This window comes from Salmo trutta, unplaced genomic scaffold (genome assembly GCF_901001165.1).
Source record: "Salmo trutta unplaced genomic scaffold, fSalTru1.1, whole genome shotgun sequence".
Lineage (NCBI taxonomy): Eukaryota > Metazoa > Chordata > Actinopteri > Salmoniformes > Salmonidae > Salmo > Salmo trutta.
The window spans coordinates 11,490,204-11,514,473 of NW_021822911.1; the positions used below are offsets into that span (position 1 = coordinate 11,490,204).

Sequence of the window (24,270 nt, forward strand, 5' to 3'; positions counted from 1 at the left end):
CTGATGCAGTGACATACTAGACCATGGCAGTAAATCTAATACTTAGGTGTTTTTAGTCATGCATGAAAGGTCTGGGGTGGTTCTGTGGTTATAAGTTACTGACCTTGGAATACATTTCTGGCCATGCTGGCAGGGTTTGAATCAAACCCAATGTCCACCTGGTACACTGGCAGGGTCTGAATTAAACCCAATGTCCACCTGGTACACTGACAGGGTCTGAATCAAACCCAATGTCCACCTGGTCCACTGACACTGTCTGAATCAAGCCCAATGTCCACCTGGCACACCGGCAGGGTCTGAATCAAACCCAATGTCCACCTGGCACACCGGCAGGTTTTGAATCAAACCCAATGTCCACCTGGCACACTGACAGGGTCTGAATCAAACCCAATGTCCACCTGGCACACTGACAGGGTCTGAATCAAACCCAATATCCACCTGGCACACTGGCAGGGTCTGAATCAAACCCAATATCCACCTGGCACACTGGCAGGGTCTGAATCAAACCCAATGTCCACCTGGTACACTGGCAGGGTCTGAATCAAACCCAATGTCCACCTGGCACACTGGCAGGGTCTGAATCAAACCCAATTTTAATGAATTGTCAATGAAGCATTGTTTGTGCCACACTCAAAACAACTGTTAACTCAGGAACTATGAAAACGTGAGTTCAAGACAACTGGGAACTCAGGAAAAACCAAGCTCTGACTGGGAAAATACGTTTTGATCGGTCATCCAACTGGGAACTCAGGAAAAACCAAGCTCTGACTGGGAAAATACGTTTTGATCGGTCATCCAACTGGGAACTCAGGAAAAACCAAGCTCTGACTGGGAAAATACGTTTTGATCGGTCATCCAACTGGGAATTGTAAATCCGGAACTCGGGACTCTTTCTCGAGCTACGACCTGAAGATCACTGACATCATCAGGATTCAACCTTGTTTTTTCCCCCCGAGTTCCCAGTTGTCTTGAAATCACCATAAATCCAGAGAATGACAGACTTTGATGACAAAATTTGCCCACGAAGGTCACCTTCCTGTTCAAGTGAGCACAGAACAACTCAGTGAGTCCAAAAATATCTGGAATATAATATATTCTATGCTGCTGCATAAATGATGTAATATGCCAGAGATATGTATACTGTAGCTAAGAAAGTAATAATAAGTGTATGTTGTGTAGTAAGATGTTAGTAGCCCATGTGCCTCACCCTAATAATTTGTTTATTTTCCCCTCTTAATTTCTCCTACTGTTCTGACTTGGTGGTGCACATGTAGCCTATAACCTGTTTTAGAGAAATGTAATCGTTGAATATTGTAAAAACTTTAATTGTCTGCTTATTTGCCCCCTTTATTTATCCTACGGTTATGACTTGGTGTACAGGGAGGACATTGTAAGAACGGCCCATGTTCTGAATTCTGTCACTGTACATTTCGAAAGTGCTAAACAAATAGTTATATTGACTACGTCGGTCCTAGCTCGCTCATTAATGCCTTCATCGAAATTACGGATTGCCTCTTATCTGCTTGTCGTCCCCTTATGCCATAGTTTGTACATCTCAATTGTCAGTAGAAACCACATTTGTTTAAGCAAGTCAGCCATATTAGCTATGTTTTTTTTAAAGTCAGTAAATGAAGCTGAATGAACTGCCAGACAAGGATCCACTGATAGACAGGTGTTGCAGTGGTAAGATGTTGGGACAGCTTTATGTATGCCTTAACAGTCTGTGGGCACCGTTTGTCACCGTTATAGTGCAATTAATGTATTGTTTAGTGCTGTGTTTGCCCAACCAAGATTTACATGTTAAAATCACCACTGCTCCTCAGCCTTCCTCTCCTCTGAAGACCCAGTGAGGGTGGAGCTCAGTCAGAGAGCTGTTGAGGGACTGGTTAGGAAGAACACCTATACAGCCAGAGAGGTGAGAGGTCACGCATGGTTTAGATGGTAAATATTTATATTCCCTTAGCGGTTCATCACGTCAGCTAAAGGGAATATGTTCCATCATCTATGTTTATTTACATTAGTGCAAATTGTCCACTGATATTGGTGTAATTTCTCATCCCTTTGGGATGTATGAAAGTTAATTTCCTCTCAGGCACACACATTTGTTCTTTGATATTATGAAGATCATTTGTGTCAAATGTACTTTTCCCCATTCATTCACCCCATCTCTTTACATTGCTGATGCATATTCAGTGGCCTGACTGCATCCAGACGATGTCAAAGGCCCAACTTGGTAGATCTGAACCTAATGCAGCTTGGAGTGATCAGATGACAGAAGTCACATTTAGGTGCCAGGTGTAACTGAGGCCATAGATGCTCCATATCCATTACTTGGAGTGTTTTATATAATATGACTAAATGTGTTTCTTTCTGTGTTGCAGGGACAGTCAAGAAATGGAACAGCAAGGCCACAGAACATGACATACGCAGAGCTGTGGGAGACCACCTCAAGCCCCTGGTAGAGCCGGGGGTGGTGTTTACCACTCCACCACGCCTTCAGCAGGCTGGAAAAGTGGAATTGATACTGTTTTTCATACTAAGATGGTCCAGGAGTCTGTTGATTGGTCAGTCATTGGGTTAATTTGTTGAAATCAAATCAAGCTTTATTTATACAGCACCTTTCAGACATGGATGCAACACAATGGCTTCACAGGAAAAAAACTAATAAAAAAAATGAAAATAAACAAAAATATTTAGTACTGTAATAAATATATTCTTTATGTCTCTTGATACTAATGCGATATTGCCTAAACACTGCCAGTAACCTTACACAATCATTATACCAAGATAACATCTTGCAGAACAGTTAATCCTAACCACCCACACACACACAATGCCTGGTTGTGGGGCCGCTCAAGGACAGGTGTACGGGAGGGGCTGGTAGCAGAAACTGTCCTAACTGTAGCATAAAAACAGGCACTGTCCTTGGGTGTCTGACTCTCGGGTACACACATGAAGATAAGCTAGATGTAGTGTAGGCTGAGTAGACTCGTGACACACACACACACACATCCCTGAGGGCTGGGTTTCAAGAACAAAGAACACTGTCAAGAGCCAATGAGAAGTCGACATCAGTCGGGGACGTGACCGCCCTCAACACTCATCGACCAGTCAGGAGAGCGAATCTACCAGACTCAACCTACGTCATTTCATTATTGTTACACTGTATAAAATGTAAACACAACATGTTCTCGGGGCTCTTTTCTGCTGTCTCCTTAAGAGGTGACAGAACGAGTCCGTGCACGCTATGCCAAATATCTTTGTATCTTAATAAAGCTGCCTTACGATAATTGAATCCACCCTGTCCGGCGTCTTGACTTGGTCTCCGTCTCATGAAACTGATCATCAACAAAACTTGGTAGCAGAGGATGGTTTCACACTTCTGAATTCGGTCCATGAAAGGTTGATGAGAGAGGGGACAAGTCAAGGGCAATCTCGAGGGAACGGGTGACCTGTCCGCAGGAGTCATCGGCGATTCTGCTTGCCCCGGGAAACTGATCAACGAGCTCGACTAAATAAGGTAAGCAGAGCCTGTTAAAACAAAAATCTGCATATTGTACTATAGTCTTATCCAAATTTTTGAACAGTAGTACTGGGCGTGAGTATGAATTGTTGTTAAATTTTATACTAAATTTTATTATGTTAACAAGGCGGGTTACAAAGATATTTGACTAATATTAAAAAGTTAAGAGATAAGAGATAAAGAGAATAAGAGAGCCTGAGAGGCATATAAAAAAGGAATAGAGAAAGATCCCGTGATGGGAAAAGATCCCGTGATGGGAAAGGATCCCGTGATGGGAAAGGATCCCGTGATGGGAAAAGATCCCGTGATGGGAAAAGATCCCGTGATGGAAGATCCCGTGATGGGAAAGGATCCCGTGATGGGAAAAGATCCCGTGATGGGAAAAGATCCCGTGATGGGAAAGGATCCCGTGATGGGAAAGGATCCCGTGATGGGAAAGGATCCCGTGATGGGAAAGGATCCCGTGATGGGAAAGGATCCCGTGATGGGAAAAGATCCCGTGATGGGAAAGGATCCCGTGATGGGAAAGGATCCCGTGATGGGAAAGGATCCCGTGATGGGAAAGGATCCCGTGATGGGAAAAGATCCCGTGATGGGAAAGGATCCCGTGATGGGAAAGGATCCCGTGATGGGAAAAGATCCCGTGATGGGAAAAGATCCCGTGATGGGAAAGGATCCCGTGATGGGAAAGGATCCCGTGATGGGAAAGGATCCCGTGATGGGAAAGGATCCCGTGATGGGAAAAGATCCCGTGATGGGAAAAGATCCCGTGATGGGACCTAAAGAGTCTGTGTGACTCTTCCCGGTTAAAAGTGACAGACTGTGTGATACAGTATTGATAGTAACGGCTCTAACTGAGAAGGCCTCCTGTACTGGCTGACCGGGGGGGAACACTCAGAATAAGTAGCCGGTTAAAGTAAATAATAACTTATTATATAGATGTAACTCCACTAAATTTTAGGTTGGGTCCCGAATATCCGACTTAGTTTGGATTCGGTTTAAGACAGGGTAGTTTCGTCCCGAATCTCCGGTATTAGTCCGGTTTCGGTTTAAGACAACATAGGGAACCGTTTTGGACTGGTTAAATGTTAATGAAATGTCCCTGTAGTATAAGTTTGAATAATAGGTTTAGATTAGACATTTTGTCATGGGGGTTTGACGTGTCGTTTTTCGCCACCTAAAAGCGCTGTAAGTTGACCCCGTTTTGGGAAGCAATTCGACCAGGCTCTCCCGTTGTTGGTACTTTTGGATACGAGGGTGGGGCACCAGTAGAGTACTGGGTCAGCACCGTGAATACATCGTGAAATAAACATCGCGACGGGCTAAGTATACAAAGGGATAGGCATATGAAAGAAGAGATGACGTCCACCACGCCAACCAAACTTACTTTTAGTGCGTATCTAGATACACAGACATGGGAGCAGACAATGTGGTAGGGGGCAAAAGGTACATGCTAGTGATGGTGGACAGATTCTCTAGATGGGTAGAGGCAATACCAACGGCAAGGGAGGATGCTCAGTCAGTCATTAAATGGCTGCAAAGGGAACTCATACCTAGATATGGGGTTCCGAGACAAATCCGGTCCGACAACGGATCGCACTTCAGCAACAAACACCTGAAACAGGTGGAAGAGAGGTTCGGAATTGTACATAAATTCGGCTCCGTGTACAGGCCACAATCTCAGGGTCTGGTGTAACGCGCAAATCAAACCCTCAAGGCAAAGATTGCCAAGGTATGTGCAGGGTCTAAGTTGACCTGGGTGGAAGCCCTGCCGCTGGCACTAATGGCCATGAGGTCTTCCCCAGGGGCAGGGACCCATCTCTCTCCCCATGAGATAATGACAGGGAGAGTCATGCCTGGGCCGCCCAGAGAGGGAGGTCATATGCCCTCTCTGGACGTATTTAGGGTAGGAATGTCTGACTATGTAAAGAAATTGACAGAACTCTCTGTAGCTCTCTCTGCGCAGGTACGGAAGGCCCAAGAGGGGGAGCTGCCGGAGGACCAGTCACCTAAGGTAAAAGTTGGGGACTGGGTGAGGGTCAAAGTCCACAAGAGAAAGTGGCTGGAACCCAGGTGGACTGGGCCGTACGAAGTGAAGGAAGTTACTTCACACTCTGTCCAGGTCAAAGGCAGATCAGGCGCGCCTTGGCACCACCTTACACACTGCACTCCGGCCCCAACCCCTTCCAGAACTTTGACTGAAACCAGGGCCGATTTGCGCGCCCTAAAATTCGATTCCAACCACTGAAACCTTAGTTGGGGAAAATGGGACCACAGATCCCGTTTTCACGACCTAAGGCGCCACGCCCAGGGTCGGGTTATCTCCCTCCCTGGGAGAGGCTGGGGATATCAGCTCCCCTGTTTGTTATTTTCACAATCATTGCCGGAGTATCCTTAGGAGCTCTCACTGGTGGAGAATGTTGATTCGTTGATTGACACCAGTGATTTGAACATTGCATGGAAAAATATTAAGTTAGTAAAGTGAATTGCAGGAGGAGTTAATTTTATTTTTACAGGGACGGTGCACATTAAACACAGTTGTGTATAATGGCAGGGTATTCTTAGCAAACAGAATGGGCTGGTTTGCAGACAAACTGAAGGGGTTTAAGGTTTTAAGCAATCTTGGGTTAAATTAGTCAAGCAGTATGTTAAAGTAGGGGAGTTTAATAGGTTTGAAGTACAGTATTGTATCCAAGGGTAGCGCATGTTCAAATAAGTTTAAAACCAATGACCGGGGGGAGTATAATGGAATTATAAAGTATTTTTAGGTTTTGTTTGTAGTTAACGTTTGGGTTTTTGAATCGGTGTAGTATGAGGAAATGCTGACCAAGTGATTATTTTATGGAAAATGGAGCGCTTAACTGTCTTTGGAAAAATCCTAGGGACAGGATATCTTAAAGGGGTATACACACATGGCATTTTGGAAGTTTTGTTTTCTGAGTTTTAATAAACACACGAAATTCTTTTGATAAGGGATGTTCTGGGAACCTGGGATACAAATGTAGATAAAGTTCTTAGCTTTAATTTGTTTAATGTAGTAAGAAACACGGTTCTGAAAGGGTGGTATGACTTTTTAACCCCTCTGGTGACTTTTCCTGTGTGGTCTGATCAGCCACATTGAAAAGCCATTTGGATGGTGAATTAAGGTCATTGGTGATATTGATTTTAAGGGAATTTGAAGAACTGATAATAATGATGGAGTTAAAGTTCTTAGACACAATTGATAATTTGAACCAATGAGAAGACTAAAAGGGCAAAGCCTTAGACTAAGGGTAGGCTTCTTTAAGTCTATTTTCCTAGAACAATAAGGGTAAAATAATTTTCCTGGGTGGAGTAAATCAGATTAGTCATTTTGATCTGATTATGTGATTTGAAAATATTTTGACCAGTAGCAGGGGTATTTTTTTACATGATGTAGATACATTTATTTTCCCTTAGGAAGTCAGCTGTTGTTGAATTCAGTGTAAGAGATTTAACACAACAAGGCTGTGGAATTGATATACTAGTATTACTATATTTTGTTGTGAAGAAGTTTAATAATGGTAGACTTAGGTCAACAGGACAGGGATACATGACATCTGTAGGTGATCCAGGATTATTGAGGGTATCGAGATAAATTTAAGTAGATATGCAATATCTAGACAGGTTGATTTTTCTAAAGTTCAGGAGTGCAACCAAGGAGTCAATGAGACATTTAGTCAATATTTGGAAACAACCCAGATTTGCTACTTTCTGTTATGAGAAAAAGCTGGAGACAGATAGAAGGGCAGACAGAGAGATCCTCCCCTGCACTGCTGTAACCTTGAGGGTTGGGGAGTAGCGGGAAGAAAGAAGGGGGGCCAGCAGGAGTAGATAGGAAGAGAATTTGGTTCACTTAGCTTTAGGATATTAATTCATGGAGAGACTATCGGCTCCATTGGCAGGCATGTATTTTAGTTTTGATTTTAGTTTATGTTGGTAAATTCGCTAGGAGGAGATATGAAAGCTTAGTTGGTTTCAGGTGTTAGACACTGAACCATTGCCCAGACACTATCCTGCACAGTAGGCCGAAATAGTAGCATTGACTAGAACCGGTGAAATAAGAAAGGAGAGAAAAGTTACTATTTACACAGACAAGCACATGGACATTTAAAACCATACAAAACAGCACAGATACATCTTAAAGAAGATAAGACACTTGACAGAGGATTGTAAAATGATAGCCAAGGATGAAGGCCCCAGGGAGAATTGGACATGTATAAAATGAAAGGGGGCATCCTACAAGAGAAGATCTGACGTAAGGATAATTTACTTATCCTACCAAAGAAATTGTATGGATACGCAGCAATATTGATACATAGGTTAAGCAATGTATCAAGGGGAAGGGAGTATAGTAGAGTAGTTAGGAAAGAGTGTTGGCCTAGAGGATAATTACTTAAAAATAAAAAATAAAATTTGTAAGAAGCTCCATTCCAACATTTGGAATTGGACTTATTGAAATATTCCGAAGGGAGGGGAAGAAGGGGTTTTTAACAAGAATAGATAAGTATAGCAAATGGGTAGAAGCATTCCCAACTTACTTGGTGGACATGATTATGGTAGCTAAAATATTAAGCCAAGATATTATCCCTAGAGTTGGTTTACTAGGAGCCATCTCTTTAAATGATGGATGACAGTTTAGCTAATCAGGTAGAGCCTATAGAATGCCAGAGTTAGGGAGAATAGAAATACCAGAACTGGTAGACATAGAAGTTAAAGATATACTAGCAGAGCACATGAGAAGACTGTTTGTTAACCAAACCCGTATGTCCAAGATTTTGTGTCCAACAGGTGAATTACAGGAGAAGGTGATTCACTCAATCCAACTAGGAGATTGGGTGTAGATCCAGTCCCTGAGGAAATTGGAAGCAACACCGTTGGGAAGGCCCATACCAGGTTCTGTTAAACCACTGCCTTTGCCATTAGAAAAGCTGAGAGAGTCACTTGGGTCCACGTTACCCACTGCAAGGAGGTATGTACACATATGAACACTGTTGATCACACACAGAGTTAGGAGAAGAACCGATACCAATAGGGTCCGGGGGTTACCTCCTTAACGAAGATTTCCTATCCCGACCGTTCATCACTGTGTGTGCTCCTAGAGGTGTGAGTATGGGGTGGTACCTAGCAGATCGACTAAGGGCAGGAGAGGGTTGGCGGTTTTTGAGAAGAGTAGAGACTCTGAGCTGCATCATAGTCTAATCTTTCTGATACATTCAGAACCACCACCTTCTGGTACTAATCATACGATACCGTTGTCATTGAGAAGAAGTAGAAGATAAACTATATAATACACTGATGAGTGACTTACAGAATAAGGAATCAAAGAAGATCAAGATGTAGAATTTAAGGTAAACATTAAACAATTTCCTGGGAAAGAAGACAACTGTACAGGAATTGGGGTTGGCCAGATTGAAGTACTCAGCCAACCCACCTCGGTTCACCTAAATTCCAAATGAATACCAGTGTTATAGATACAAGAATGGCACCGAGAACTTAGATGATTTTAATGACTGAAAGGTAATTGGTAAAGTGACTGACTTAGGTTTGAGAGATGAATAGAACATTCTTAACCTCACAGCACCTATAACTGATGAAGGGTGGGCTAGTACCAGCAAAGGACGCATACGACGGAAATTACCACAAAGGGTGGTTAGGAACTTGCGCCCTGGGGTTATAGGTCCAACCAAGTCAAGTTAGTCATCAGAGGCCAGTTATAGGAGGCTAAAGTAGGCACAGAAGGAGTTTTGACCAGGATTGGAGTAGCTTTGTCTAGATGGATGCTATTGGCATCCTCAGGGAAGTTCCAGATGAATACAAAGCTATGAATCAAATATGTGAAGGTTTTAACACTACATTATTTTGGTGGTTGACAATAAATAGAAATGTGGATTGGATTAATGACATCTTTTATAATCAACAGAGATTCATGAATGAAAACGAGGATGCAGTAAAGAGGTTCTCTGATCAATTATCCGCCACCTCCCTCATGACCTGGTAAAATAGACTGACTCTCGATACGTTATTGGCAGAAGAGGGCAGTGTAGGTAGAATAATTAGGTTCAGCGCTACACGTACATTCCTGATAATACATCCCATGTTTGGGAAATGGAAAAGTGTTGTAAGAACTGTATTATGGGCTGCTTTCACCTGTATGAGTGTGTTTGTGTTGTGTGGATGTTGTCTCGTCCCATGTGTGAGAGGTTTAATCACCAGGACTCTAGAGAGATCGATGACGCAGCAGATGGTGAGATATGGACCGATTCCGAGCTCCGATCAGTGGAATGGCGATTACGGGCCTCCAGGCCAGGAAGATGATTCCGTCTCTTTCGACAACGAGGAGCCAATGTTTGATGAAATAATTTTCAACATTCAGATACACTGTTCCTTAAATGAAAATTATGATGAAAATCCTAAACAGAAGTGTCATAATTGGAAATAGGCCTAGGACATTAATGGATGAATATGAGGAATATTCATGTATTGGACTTGTTTAAATCATTGTAGTGTGATGTATTGTATTTCCATATAGCGTGTGATGTATTGTATTTCCATATAGTGTGTGAGGTGATGTATTTCCATATAGTGTGTGATGTATTTCCATGTAACGAGTGATTATTGCATTTACATATAGCGTGTGATTAGTATGGTTCTCATATAGCATCTGATCAAATCATGGAGAATTATTGAATCATTTAAGGGTGGAATTGATAAGAGAATTATCTATTAAAGGTAAATGAATCAATAGACCATGATGAATTATTAGTCACACAGAATGGTTAATGAATAATCAATGTAATGATCAATGTAGGGATAGATAAGTTTGATTAGTTCTGGAAAGTTCAGGAACCATGTGATAGGGAAAGGAATGTGTATATGCAATTACGAGGGACACCAGGAGACACATGTTCCTGGGAGTGAAAGCTTCAAAGCATTTCTTATCTTGAGGGAAAGGAACAGGCGAGCTCGGGAGAGTGATAAAGAGTGTGAGACGTTTGTGGGGGAGACAGGTCACCAACAGTGTGTGTAAATGCATGTGCGTAAGAAAGCAAGAACTATATAATGACTGTTTTGTTATCCGGACGGGAGAACGTTCTCTGAATAAAAGCTACAGATACCTTTTGCAGAAAGCTGAGTCCTTGCCTAATTATTTTAACCCATTGTCTTACAAACCTTGGGCATTAGTCAAGGCGAATTGATTCTTGATTATTATCATCAAAGATATAGAAATCCTTTTACACAGACAGACAGGTTAGGAGGTGTTACTGTACAGACAGACAGACAGGTTAGGGTTAGGAGGTGTTACTGAACAGACAGACAGACAGGTTAGAGTTAGGAGGAGTTACTGAACAGACAGACAGACAGGTTAGGGTTAGGAGATGTTACTATACAGACAGACAGGTTAGGGTTAGGAGGTGTTACTGAACAGACAGACAGATAGACAGACAGACAGACAGGTTAGGAGGTGTTACTATACAGACAGACAGACAGACAGGTTAGGAGGTGTTACTGTACAGACAGACAGGTTAGGGTTAGGAGGTGTCACTAGACAGACAGACAGACAGGTTAGGGTTAGGAGGTGTTACAAGACAGACAGACAGGTTAGAGTTAGGAGGTGTTACTGAACAGACAAACAGACAGGTTAGGGTTAGGAGGTGTTACTGAACAGACAAACAGACAGGTTAGGGTTAGGAGGTGTTACCAGACAGACAGACAGACAGACAGACAGACAGACAGACAGACAGACAGACAGGTTAGGGTTAGGAGGTGTTACAAGACAGACAGACAGACAGACAGACAGACAGACAGACAGACAGACAGACAGACAGGTTAGAGTTAGGAGGTGTTACTGAACAGACAAACAGACAGGTTAGAGTTAGGAGGTGTTACTGAACAGACAGACAGACAGACAGATAGACAGACAGACAGGTTAGGGTTAGGAGTTGTTACTGAACAGACAGACAGACAGACAGACAGACAGACAGACAGACAGACAGGTTAGGGTTAGGAGGTGTTACAAGACAGACAGACAGACAGACAGACAGACAGACAGACAGACAGACAGACAGGTTAGAGTTAGGAGGTGTTACTGAACAGACAAACAGACAGGTTAGAGTTAGGAGGTGTTACTGAACAGACAGACAGACAGACAGATAGACAGACAGACAGGTTAGGGTTAGGAGGTGTTACTGAACAGACAGACAGACAGACAGATAGACAGACAGACAGGTTAGGGTTAGGAGTTGTTACTGAACAGACAGACAGACAGACAGACAGACAGACAGACAGACAGACAGACAGGTTAGGGTTAGGAGGTGTTACAAGACAGACAGACAGACAGGTTAGAGTTAGGAGGTGTTACAAGACAGACAGACAGACAGACAGGTTAAAGTTAGGAGGTGTTACTGTACAGACAGACAGACAGACAGACAGGTTAGGGTTAGGAGGTGTCACTAGACAGACAGACAGGTTAGGGTTAGGAGGTGTTACAAGACAGACAGACAGGTTAGAGTTAGGAGGTGTTACTGAACAGACAGACAGGTTAGGAGGTGTTACTGTACAGACAGACAGGTTAGGGTTAGGAGGTGTTACAAGACAGACAGACAGACAGACAGACAGACAGACAGACAGACAGACAGACAGGTTAGGGTTAGGAGGTGTTACAAGACAGACAGACAGACAGACAGACAGACAGACAGACAGACAGGTTAGAGTTAGGAGGTGTTACTGAACAGACAGACAGACAACAGGTTAGGGTTAGGAGTTGTTACTGAACAGACAGACAGACAGACAGACAGACAGACAGACAGACAGACAGACAGGTTAGGAGGTGTTACTATAAAGACAGACAGACAGACAGACAGACAGACAGACAGACAGACAGACAGACAGACAGACAGATCACATAATCTAAACGGTGTACACCAGGTGTATCCAGTATAATCTAAACGATGTACACCCGGTGTATGCAGTATAAACTAAACGGTGTACACCCGGTGTATCCAGTATAAATTATCGGTGTACACCAGGTGTATCCAGTGTAAACTAAACGGTGTACACCCGGTGTATCCAGTATAAACTAAACGGTGTACACCCGGTGTATCCAGTATAAACTAAATGGTGTACACCAGGTGTATTCAGAATATACTAAACGGTTTACATCCGGTGTATCCAGTATAAACGTCTCTCTCTCTGACCGACTCCTGGATCTGGATACGCGTTTCTATGGAGACAAGAGGTCAGGTCAGGGGTCACACAGAACCATCACTACCACCATCATCATCCTCCTCCTCACCTCCATTAGAATCCTGGTAGACGTCAGTCTCCCCCAGATCTACTCCCAGTCTCCTAAAGACAGACAGGTTAGGGTTAGGAGGTGTTACTGAACAGACAGACAGACAGACAGACAGACAGACAAACAGACAGACAGACAGACAGACAGACAGACAGACAGGTTAGGGTTAGGAGGTGTTACTGAACAGACAGACAGACAGACAGACAGACAGACAGACAGACAGACAGACAGACAGACAGACAGACAGACAGACAGACAGACAGACAGATTAGGGTTAGGAGGTGTTACTAGACAGACAGACAGACAGGCAGACAGGTTAGGAGGTGTTACTGAACAGACAGACAGACAGAGACAGACAGACGTAACATCCTAATTCAACTGCAGGGTTTAGCTCCGTCCCTGCTCTAACTCAACCACGGTCCCGGTGAAGAGTATCTGAACCAGGCGTGTTAAAGCAGGGCTGGAGGAGAAGCCTTCCCAGCGGGTAGTTCAGAGAACCCTGGGAGGGGGATGCGTTCAGCAGGACAAAACGTTTTAGAAACGTTCAGATAAAAATATGGAACGTAGAACAAACATGTCTATCTGAGAGGGGAATCGTGTGTTTCTATCAGGGCAACAGCCCTGGCTGTAACCTGGAACGGCCTATCGACTTCACCCTGCAATCCTATTGGCCAGCTCCATACAAGAGGGGGAGGAGTTTAGCGGAGAACAGGACCAATCGGTCCGTTAGTTTGTCTACATGGGTCTTAGCCCCTCCTTCTGGGTTCGTGGCCAAACCCTGTCTGGGTTGCCACAGTTCATTGAGACCGTCCTGGAAAAAAACACAAAACATTATTACCAAACAAATCAAATTTAAATTTGTGACATGTGCCAAATACAACAGGTGACCTTACTGTCAAATGCTGAATACAAGCTCTTAAACCAACAATACAGTTAAGAGTTAAAACAGGGTGCAGCCTTGACCTCTAAATCTCTTCCAATAGGAATACATTGCCTGCTGCCCTAATTCCAACCTTCCTAAGTCTGGCAGAACTACTAATAACATTTTTATTAACAGCAAGACAATTACAGTAATATATATATTGAATGAATCAAGAGATATCTTACCTTGAACCAGTAGCAGATGCCATCTTGCTCCAAGTAATTTCTCAACGAAATGTTTTCAGAATACAGCAAAGGTACCAATCCAAAATCAGCTCCTTGGAAGTGTGTTCTCTCTCAGTATAAAGTTCTATTGAGAATGACTTCTCTGGAGAAGGCCATTATATACACACTCAGATAGGCACAACCCTTTTCAACATTTAAATATCGAAACAAGAAAAAACCCTGTGTTTAAAGTTGTGTTAAATTGATCATTCAGGAGATGAGATTAACACCTTGCATTGATTGTCCATCCAAGGTGGTTGCCTACGTCATTGTTATGTTGAGGTTAGAAGATCATCAGGGTGATTCATTTCAGGGCTGGGCTCTCTTTCATTCAGTAATACAGAGGCAGGGCAATCAAAGGCTCCAACTCACTGAACTGCCCATCAGCCCAGCCATTGTTATTATTCATACTGTTTGGAAACAGGTTCTATTCAGAACCTCTCAGACTAGAAAATATAAATAATTTTTACTATAGTGTTTTAAATTGTTTGCATGTAGAACGGCTGGTAGGAATAATAACAATGGCTGGGCTGATGGGCACTTCAGTGACTTGGAGCCTTTGATTGCCCTGCCTCTGGGAGCCTGTCCACTTGTTACATGATTACTGAGTGAAAGAGAGCCTATGAAAGTTTTCATGGAGGGTGGGTGACCCCCTTGGTGGCTGAACCTGAGATCAATGAGAGAACTTGTCAGAAAAAACGACAGAGTCCCACTTTCTCTGTCATTGTACAAAGTAGAGAGTGGGGAAAAAATGTGTACAAATGTATACAGAGGCTCTGGAATTTGTCATAAAAAAAATAAAAATAAAAATTGTGAAAAAGGATTCAAATAAAGTTCCAACAGTACATGAGATGATCAGACTGAACCAACTGCTATCTTAAAATGTTTATTCAGTTAGGAAACAGAGGATGGATCACATAATTAAAGTTATCACACAATTAAATAATAAATCCTCACTCACAAAGACAAACATGGCTTCATTATTGTTCACAGTTTATTATCATAGTTTCTCACAGATCCTGGCTTCCACTGTTAGAATGGCTGAGCGAGAGGAGGTGGGGCTTTTTTCATAGCCTGAGAGAGAGAGAGAGACATTCAGTTTAACTAGAGGGGCTGGGTGCGCCCCCTGTTGGCTGAACCCGGGTGGGAGGTTCCCCCTTAGCAAGCAATGGACCCCAGCACACCACTGAAGCCATTAATAACTATATTCAAAAACACACCTGGTAACCTGTTCAATCACCAGGCACACGGCTCAACATGGTTCAATGACAGAGAAAAAAAAATATGTCAAAATGAATAAAAAAATGATACAGCTGTCTTTAATAAGATCAAACTGAACTAACTGCTATCTTGAAATGTTGAAAAAGTGTTTTTAAATAGGCATCCTATCATTTGAAAATTTGTTGAAAGGCTAAGTGATTCTCCTCCTGAGAAGAAGCTGACAGTCTTCAAACAGAGCAAAAAAAGTGGTCCCAAACAATATGTCAAAATGAATAAAAAAATGATACAGCTGTCTTTAATAAGATCAAACTGAACTAACTGCTATCTTGAAATGTTGAAAAAGTGTTTTTAAATAGCTCAGTCTTATCACTCAATATGAGTCAAAATCTGTCACTTCCAAGAGTGCTCATTTTGTCAAAAATTAAAAAATTAACAACTCACAGCTGTGTTAATAGACCCAACTCAAACATCTGCTATCTTGAAATGTCCAAAAAAGGTATTTAAATGGGCCTACCAGACATCTTCTTGAGAGAAGATAAGGTCAGGGACTCCTGACTGACTCTCTGTCATGTTGAAATAGGTTCTCCTGTCTTACTTTCTGTCATGTTGAGATTGGTTTCCCTGTCTTACTTTCTGTCATGTTGAGATTGGTTAGTTCTTCTTGAGAGAACTAACCCAAAATTAGTCCAACTAAACCAAAATTAGTCGAAAGGCTAAGGGATTTTCTAAATAGCTCAGTCTTATCACTCAATATGAGTCAAAATCTGTCACTTCCAGGACTGCTCATTTTGTCAAAAATGAAAAAATGAAAAAAATAACAGCTCACAGCTGTGTTAATAGACCCAACTCAAACATCTGCTATCTTGAAATGTCCAAAAAAGGTATTTAAATGGGCCTACCAGACATCTTGAGAGAAGACAAGGTCAGGGACTCCTGACTGACTTTACTCTCCGTCATGTTGAAATATGACAAAAGCTCTAGGCTGTTTTTAACCACTTCCGGTTGTCACAGGAAGTTCTTACTCAACACATGTTGTCTTTGGGGTAGACATAAACAGAATCCTGAATAAGAAGTCTCTACCTTAATAATTGACTGAATGACACATGGTTGAGTTGCATAATTTTCACTATCTGCAGGTGGCCATATGACAATAGCTCTAGGCTGTTTTTAACAACTTCCGGTTGTCACAGGAAGCTCTTGCTTCACACACGTTGTCTTTGGGGTAGTCTCAGTCCTGTCTGATGCTGTCTGGCCAGTGAAACAGTCTGTCTCAGTCCTGTCTGATGCTGTCCGGTCAGTGAAACAGTCTGTCTCAGTCCTGTCTGATGCTGTCCGGTCAGTGAAACAGTCTGTCTCAGTCCTGTCTGATGCTGTCCGGTCAGTGAAACAGTCTGTCTCAGTCCTGTCTGATGCTGTCCGGTCAGTGAAACAGTCTGTCTCAGTCCTGTCTGATGCTGTCTAGACAGTGAAACAGTCTGTCTCAGTCCTGTCTGATGCTGTCTGGACATAAAGAGTATAACATTGTTGCTGCCCGTAGCGTTGAAGGCAAGGGAAGCCAGTGAGCATTTGGCTTCCTTTGATTGTGTTGGCTGTGCTAGCTGTGTTAGCTGTGCTAGCTGTGTTAGCAGTGTTAGCTGTGCTAGCTGTGTTAGCTGTGCTAGCTGCATTAGCTGTGCTAGCTGTGTTAGATGTGCTAATCCAAATTTATGGTTTTAAAAAAGGGCAAAATTAAAGACAGATCGTAACTGTAGGTGCTGAACTCTCTGTGTCGTTTTAAAGCAATAGTCGTTTTGTCGTCCCTAAAATGTCTGAAACATATATTTTGCTTTGACCGTGCTGCAGGTCACCTAACTGTTTGGTTACATGCAATAAGCTTTGTGTGGACTTCACCGGACAGCGGTTGCTCTCTGGTTTTGAGATGAAAACAAATGTCTAGTTTAATTTATTCTGCCACTGTGTCTAGTAGTAGTACCATCAACAGACAGCAGGGGGCAGTAGAACCTGTCTTCACAGTGGAAAGGCAGACACAGTGGATTCATTTGTCTTTAATAAGATCAAACTGAACTAACTGCTATCTTGAAATGTTGAAAAAGTGTTTTTAAATAGGCATCCTATCATTTGAAAATTAGTTGAAAGGCTAAGTGATTCTCCTCCTGAGAAGAAGCTGACAGCCTTCAAACATAGCAAAAAAAGTGGTCCCAAACAATATGTCAAAATGAATAAAAAAATGATACAGCTGTCTTTAATAAGATCAAACTGAACTAACTGCTATCTTGAAATGTGGAAAAAGTGTTTTTAAATAGGCATCCTATCATTTGAAAATGAGTTGAAAGGCTAAGTGATTCTCCTCCTGACAAGAATTTGACAGCCTTCAAACATAGTGCAAAAAAAGTGGGCGTCAATCATATTTGTGAACATAATCCCTAGCTGTGTATTGCCGCTTTCCATGTTGTCTGTAGCTTGTGAGGTGTGGAAACACTGTTGCTTTAATGGATTTTGTCTCGTTGCTTTTTCTTCTATGTTGCTCTGTCTGTATGCTACGTCTTGCTTGTCCTATGTTGCTCTGCGTGTGCTCACTGCTCAATGATTGTCTATTTGTAATTGTTTTTTAATAACCTGCCCAGGGACTGCGGTTGAAAATTAGCCGGCTGGCTAACTGGCTTAACTGAAACGTTGATAAATGTGCACTGTCCCTGTAAAAATAAAATAAACAGAAACCAACGTTGAGTTGAGGTGCAACCAAAAACTTGAATGATCATAGAAAAGGAAAAAGCGCAACTCTTGCTCACTATAAAAAATGCATTGCTTTATTCAAGCAAGGTTAAAAGATTAACGTTTCGGCCTAGTCTATGACGATATGCAAGTTGTGTTTGCCCAGGAAAAGGGAGACCCAGACTCACCCTGGTTCTTGAGGGTTGAAGACAGCGAAAAAGTATCATTAAGTAAATGGGACTTTTCAATTCTTGAATACAAATCTTTAATGAACATGAATTTAAATACAATTGACTTGAGGATCAGAGCATGCAGGCTGACTGGCTAGCCCTGAAGGCCCTCTGCCTCTACCTCTGTGTGGTTCATAGGCACTCACATAGGCACTCACACAAAACAATATCCCACATCGCAGGTGGGACAAAAAGGACACACTAAGTATGATCCCCAATAAGAGGTAACGATTATCAGCTGCCTCCAATTGGGAACCATATACACACACCAACATAGAAATATAATACCTAGAAACCCCCCTAGTCACGCCCTGACCTAAAACACCATAGAGAACCCCGAGGGCTCTCTATGGTCAGGGCGTGACACAAGCTGAATATTGAATATAACTGTGATTTCTGTGGAATGGAAAAGGAGACCATTTTTGCATTTGTTTTTTACCTGTATTTATAGCAGAATGTTTTGGATTGACATACAGAATTTTGTTACAAAATAAATTGGGCCGGTTGTACTATTTAATGGTTTTGATATAATGATTTATTTCAGAAATTCTGACGGATAAAGATGTAGCATATTTAATTCAACTGCTAATAATACTAGGTACATTTCATATTCACAAATGCCAATGGCCTAATTCAAAACCTAACTTTTTTCACTTTATAAATGAGTTTAAACAATATGGCATCACTAACTGTAATGAAAAACAAAAAGGCAATTAAAACTTGTAGTCTTAATGAATATGATTTGTTTGTTTAGGATTCCTGGCAATGTAAATAGTTTGTTAGTACGCTTGTTTGCATGTGACTATTCTTCTTTTGTTTGATGATATTTGTTAATAAAGAAAAGTAAAAAAGAGTGCCCTGTATAAGTTGAAATCATATTGAACAACTACCAGAGAGAACCTTCTCTACATAGGAATTGCATACCATATTTTTTCCCATACATCAAAATAATACTTTATTGTCAATCAGCAATTACTTACTTAGATAAGGCCTCAACAAGGCCCCAGTTAATGGTTGAAAATAACTTATGTCAGTGCCAATGAGTTACACTGAGTGTTAAAATATTAAGATCACCTGCTCTTTCCATGACATATGCTGACCAGGTGAATCCAGGTTAACGCTATAATCCCTTATGGATGTCACTAGTTAAATCCACTTAAATAAGTATAGATAAAGAGGAGGAGAAAGGTTTAAAAAAATATTGTAAGGCTTGAGACAATTGAGACATGGATTGTGTATGTGTGCCATTTAAAGGGTGAATGGGCAAGACAAAATATTTACATGCCTTTCAACGGGGCATGGTTGTATGTGCCAGGGGTACCAGTTTGTGTCAAGAACTGCAATGCTGCTGGGTTTTTTACGCTCAACAGTTTCCCGTGTGTATGAAGAATGGTTCACCACTCAAAAGACAATTTGACACAACTGTGGGAAGCATTGGAGTCAACATGGGCCAGCATCCCTGTGAATGTGTTGTACACTCAGTACATTAATAGTATTGGTACCGTGTTCTTGCCGTAACCTGTAAAGCTGGAGCAGCCTGCGAGGCAGGGGGAGGTGTAGGTGATGCCATTGTCTGAACACACAGGGTCCCACTCCCCAGCCAAGCAGGAGCAGTCTCTGTTACACTCTGACAACAGGCTGCCATCGTACACCAGGGGACCTGGGGGACAGAGAAAATGGCTGGGAATAATGATGTTTAAATAATTGTGTCTGAACTATCATTGACATAGGCACAGTGACAAAACAGCCAGGAATCCTGGCTCAGTAACAACCATACTGTATATTCCCACAAGAGGGAGCCCAGGAAGAGGCTCATGTGTGTTTTGGTCTAACTCTCCCTCATATTCCACTGATCAAAACTTTTGTTTTTATCAACCCACACACCCCCCAACCAACCAACCAACCAATCAGATGTAATATTTACCCGTTGTAGGACACGGTCAGACCAGCCACCTTAACGTTGTCACACTTAGCGCCAGACTGCAGAAGGAGGAGGTGGTAGGCCATGAAGGAGGTGACGAAAGACAGCTGGGCTCCAGACACAACGCCAAGCTTATACCTCTTCATCAGTAGACCTCCCAGGAATATCCCCACCGCACCCACAGGCAGGTTCACCTCACCTGGAAAAGTTATACTCACACGTCTTTAGTGCTGCCAGTGTGCTGGAGTTTCATTTCCACTCATGTTCAACAAACCTACAGGGGATGGGAGAAAACAAAAAAAAATAGAATTTAATGCCATTCAACATCAATACTGACAGGATGGAACATTTCAGTTGGAGCATGTCCATGTTTCTATGGCTTCGTTAAGACAGGCAGCCCAATTCAGTAGTTTTTTGAGTAATTGGTATTTTGACCAATCAGATATGCTCTGAAAAAGAGCTGATGCGAAAATATGTAATGTGATTGGTCAAAAGATCAATTAGTGGAAAAAATATCATAATTGGGCTGCCTGTCTAAACGCATCCCTTGTCTCTCTGTCTCTGACCCAAACCTCAGTCCTTGCATCGATTACAGAGGGCTGAAAAGGATTACGATCAAGAATCGTTACCCCCTACCCGATGTCCGCCACCTTGGAGTTGGCCCTAGGAGCCCAATTCTTCACCAAACTGGACCTCCGCAACGCTTAAAATCTGGTGAGAATCAGGGAGGGAGATGAGTGGAAAACTGCCTTTAACACCCCTAGTGGTCACTGAGTATTTAGTCATGACCTTCGGAATATCGAACTCACCGGCATTTTTTCAAGCATTGATCAATGACACTCTTAGGGATATGTTGAATGGGTTCGTCTTTGTTTACCTCGACGACATCCTGATCTTCTCCAAAAACCCTTCCGGAACACATTCGGCCCTGTCCCACCACACTCAAGCAGGTTTTTGCGGGAATCTCAAGGCTGACAGGGCATTCATAGAGCTCAAGAGACGTTTCAACTCCGGACCCATCCTCGTTCATCCTGATCCTACTCGTCCCTTTGTGGTAGAGGTGGACGCCTCGGACACCGGAGCTGGTGCGGGCCTTTCACAGTGGAACGAGGAGGACAAGAAACTGCACCCAGGCGCATTTTTTATTTTGACTAAAAATGACATATCAGTTTGGATACTAGGCTGCAACAACATAGCAGCACATAAAACAATGTTAGGGCTTTGACAGTAGAGTCATGGACAAACGCCAATCAATCAGTTAATAGGAACAACTAGAAAACTGGACAGTATTGAGAGCAGACTCTGAACCACAAGAAAAACGGATCATACTGTCGTCTGTATCTAGTTTTTACTACATGAATTCTCAAGCAACTCAATGTTATTGTTGATACCCATCTCAAAGCTGCAGTCTATGAGTCCGATGAGAGAGCTGGACAGGTCAAAGTGTCTCTCTGAGTGATGGCACACTTCATGTAGGTCCCTGACAGAGCTTTGGTGAAGGAGGCGAACGACAGGGCCACGATGAACTGCTGACAAACACAAGAGACAGAACATTAGTGTGTGTTTGTCCGTGTGTATGTGCATGCGTGGATGCGTGTGCAGACAGAGTGCATGTGTAGCTGAGGTGGCCTGCAAAAGTAAAAAGAACGGACACAAGTTTACGTCTGCAAAGTTCTGGCGCTTTCTTTATTCTGAAGAATGTTTTTTTCCTCTTGTTCAATTGTCTATTTTCTTGTTAGTACTTTGAAAATATTCACATCAAACAAGTGCACATTTTAAATTACACAACATAAATGCACTTTACCTAAAGCACAACTCAAAAATGTTCCACAAATAACCCTGTCTTAGTGTATGGTTTCACATGAAAACCACAATGTATTTCACATTCATACAATAGAAACACCTATATATGAAAACATAACTGAATGTTTTTCTATATACCGCTACCTCTATAGAAAACTGACAACAATACATTCAGCTTTAAGATAGTGGCACCTCCAGAAAATTGTCTCTCTCTCACTGTATGCACTAAAAGTCCACCAGACTGAGCGTGCTCGCCCAGTTTACCAGCTAGATAGCACAATTTTACACCAAAAAAACAATAACATGTAAAACCAACTCAGAAATCCCTAACAAATGGATTCTTTATAAAAAAATCTCCTAGACAAAATCCAGTACAAGTAAGCTACTCAGTAAACATAGTCTCTGTGACTCGTAAATCGTTTTTTACCTTAGCTAGCATCAAGCTAACATTTACTCTCACTCAATGTAAATCACGTTCTTCTCTCACTCAGTTCGACACAAAGCCAAAACAAAACCTTTCCTAACGTGATAATACCTTGACAGAGTTGTTAAATAGCATGTTATTACATATTGTGTATATATTTGAACGTTTGGAAGTTCTGTTACATACCTGTAATAGTAAAAAGAACAGACCCAGTTTAGCTCAGTAAAGTTCTGATCCTTATCCTGTTGAGGCCAGGGGGCTGTTTCTGACCGTTTGAGCAGACACATGCACATTTGTGGCCTGCTGGAGGTCATTTTGCAGGGCTCTGGCAGTGCTCCTCTATGCACAAAGGCGGAGGTAGCGGTCCTGCTGCTGGGTTGTTGCCCTCCTACGGCCTCCTCCACGTCTCCTGATGTACTGGCCTGTCTCCTGGTAGCGCCTCCATGCTCTGGACACTACGCTGATAGACACAGCAAACCTTCTTGCCACAGCTCGCATTGATGTGCCATCCTGGATGAGCTGCACTACCTGAGCCACTTGTGTGGGTTGTAGACTCCGTCTCATGCTACCACTAGAGTGAAAGCACCGCCAGCATTCAAAAGTGACCAAAACATCAACCAGGAAGCATGGGAACTGAGAAGTGATCTGTGGTCTCCACCTGCAGAACCACTCCTTTATTGGGGGTGTCTTGCTTATTGCCTATAATGTCCACCTGTTGTCCATTTGCACAACAGCATGTGAAATTTATTTTCAATCAGTGTTGTTTCCTAAGTGGACAGTTTGATTTCACAGAAGTGTGATTGACTTGGAGTTACATTGTGTTGTGTTAGTGTTCCCTTTATTTTTTTGAGCAATATATTTATTTTGTTTTCGGACTGTGGTCTGTGAGGGCTCTGCCTCTTCACATTCCTTTCCTCTATCCCAGTTATCCTCACTCTATACTTCGTTCACTCGTGTGAGTGTGAACTTACGGGAAATCCTGGCCTTTTGCATGCGTTCGCTTTCATTGCCCTGGGCAATTTGCATTTTCTCAAGCAACAGTTCATCACTAGTGTTAATATTCTGGAGATGCACTCTCATCTCTGCCCTGACATTATCATTTGTTAATCCTGTAACAATGGCCTGCAGGCATTGACTCTTGACTAACTGTGCCATATTTCAGTCCTGCTTGGGCACGAGCTGAGGCTGATAACACTTTCTGTCTCAGGTTAAAGACTCGGACTAGGAAGTCCAAGGCAGTGTTGCTTTAGTCAACTTGTGATACAGTTCAGTAGCATCCCTCTCTGCATAATGTGTCCTCAAGATATGTGTCCCCCAGATAACTCCTCATCTTAAGCCCTGGGCTCACAGCTCTGATTACTGCTTCTATGATTTCTAATTCATGGTATCCTTTTCTCCGTCCATTTTCAATATGATGTTCTAGGCTGCTGAAGCTGAGCTTATCTTTTTGATTTTGATCTCCGATCTGTCCATGAATTTTATAGTCTTTCCAACTGGACATACTCACTCCATTCTCTCTCTGTGGTGGGTGCCTTTCTGGAGCTGAGACCACTTCTCTGCTGGGCTGAGGAGCCCCTCCCTCTTCTTTTCGTTCTGCCGCAGCTCCCGTCTCTCCGCTGGGTTCGCTGTCGCCGACTGGCTGGGACTTGTAGGCAGACTTTCACAGTATCCTCAGAGTCCGACATTCCTTTGATTTCGCCTTTCAGTTGAAGCAGCCAAGACATTCCCTCATCCTCTGATTCCATTAAATCCTCCTTCTCACAGTAATCTTCCATCAATTTGCATCGCAAAGCGCGATGGCTCTTTCCTTTTACTTCAGTCATCTACACCTCCTATTCCACAACGTACACACAAGTGCCGTAAATTGTCCTCAGTTAAAGTCCATAAACTCTGTTCGATTTCATCCAACAACATTTCCCTCTCTCGACTCATATTGTCCTGCTCATGTGGCAACAACGACAATGCAGGCAATGGCAA

The 24,270-nt window shown here is 42.5% G+C and overlaps 3 long non-coding RNA genes across 6 annotated transcripts; 2 read left to right on the plus strand and 1 right to left on the minus strand.

Annotated features, from left to right (window-relative positions):
* The first annotated feature begins 2,950 nt into the window (after window positions 1-2,950).
* On the plus strand, window positions 2,951-5,989 carry LOC115186333 (uncharacterized). Its single transcript, XR_003875703.1, has 2 exons — window positions 2,951-3,520; window positions 5,476-5,989. It is a non-coding gene; the product is annotated as an uncharacterized LOC115186333 (long non-coding RNA).
* Window positions 5,990-11,248: 5,259 nt separating this feature from the next.
* On the plus strand, window positions 11,249-13,391 carry LOC115186335 (uncharacterized). Its single transcript, XR_003875705.1, has 2 exons — window positions 11,249-11,294; window positions 13,188-13,391. It is a non-coding gene; the product is annotated as an uncharacterized LOC115186335 (long non-coding RNA).
* A 5,580-nt stretch (window positions 13,392-18,971) lies between these two features.
* LOC115186331 (uncharacterized) lies at window positions 18,972-22,568 on the minus strand. Of its 4 annotated transcripts, none has more exons than XR_003875699.1 (5): window positions 22,480-22,568; window positions 21,458-21,595; window positions 20,944-21,189; window positions 20,070-20,777; window positions 18,972-19,805 (listed from the first exon to the last, which is right to left on the minus strand). It is a non-coding gene; the product is annotated as an uncharacterized LOC115186331 (long non-coding RNA). The 4 variants fall into 4 exon arrangements; XR_003875697.1 differs by having other exon boundaries at window positions 20,876-21,189; XR_003875696.1 differs by having other exon boundaries at window positions 20,070-21,189.
* Between the last annotated feature and the right edge of the window lie 1,702 nt (window positions 22,569-24,270).